This window comes from Terrapene carolina, unplaced genomic scaffold, assembly GCF_002925995.2.
Source record: "Terrapene carolina triunguis isolate 2854851 unplaced genomic scaffold, T_m_triunguis-2.0 Scaffold68, whole genome shotgun sequence".
Classification (NCBI taxonomy): Eukaryota; Metazoa; Chordata; order Testudines; family Emydidae; genus Terrapene; species Terrapene triunguis.
This window is the reverse complement of record NW_020664419.1, coordinates 81,580,660-81,581,305: the sequence shown is the minus strand read 5'-3', so window position 1 is coordinate 81,581,305 and position 646 is coordinate 81,580,660.

Genomic DNA, 646 nt, shown 5'->3' with positions numbered 1-646 from the left:
TCAGCACCTATGGAAATCAGGTCACTTTTAGTTAGTTGCTTAAAAGTCGGTTTAGGGTGATGGTTCTCAGGATACCCAGGACTGTGATGAAAGTGATGAAGTGGGCTGTAGCCCACGAAAGCTTATGCTCAAATAAATTTTGAACAAGTACTCCTGTTCTTTTTTCCAGGACTGTGAGTCACCTTGTTACCCTCCTGCCTCCAGCAAGTGGGAGAATTGCTGGTGCTTAACTAGGTGTCAGCTGCTCTCTGACACCACCAGCCTGTTAGCAACCCAAACACTCTTGTCTGGGCTATGCCAGCCCTTATTTTACTTTGCAACTTAACAAGAGATGCCCCCAGTCCTGAGCCCCTTTGAAGCTTTTCCCCTGTTGTGTCCAGCCCCTTATCCACTGATCACGCACAGAAATACCATGTCTTCTGCCCCCTCAAGGGGACAGTGCACACACCAGCTTGTATGATTCAACTCGGGGTCAGCTCCTTGCTTAATATCACAGCATTAAGATATATTTATAGAATCATAGAAATGTAGGACTGGAAGGGACCTCGATACATCATCTATTCCAGTCCCCTGCACTGAGGCAGGACTAAGTATTATCTAGGGTTACCATCCGTCCGGTTTCCCCGGACATGTCCGGCTTTTTCAG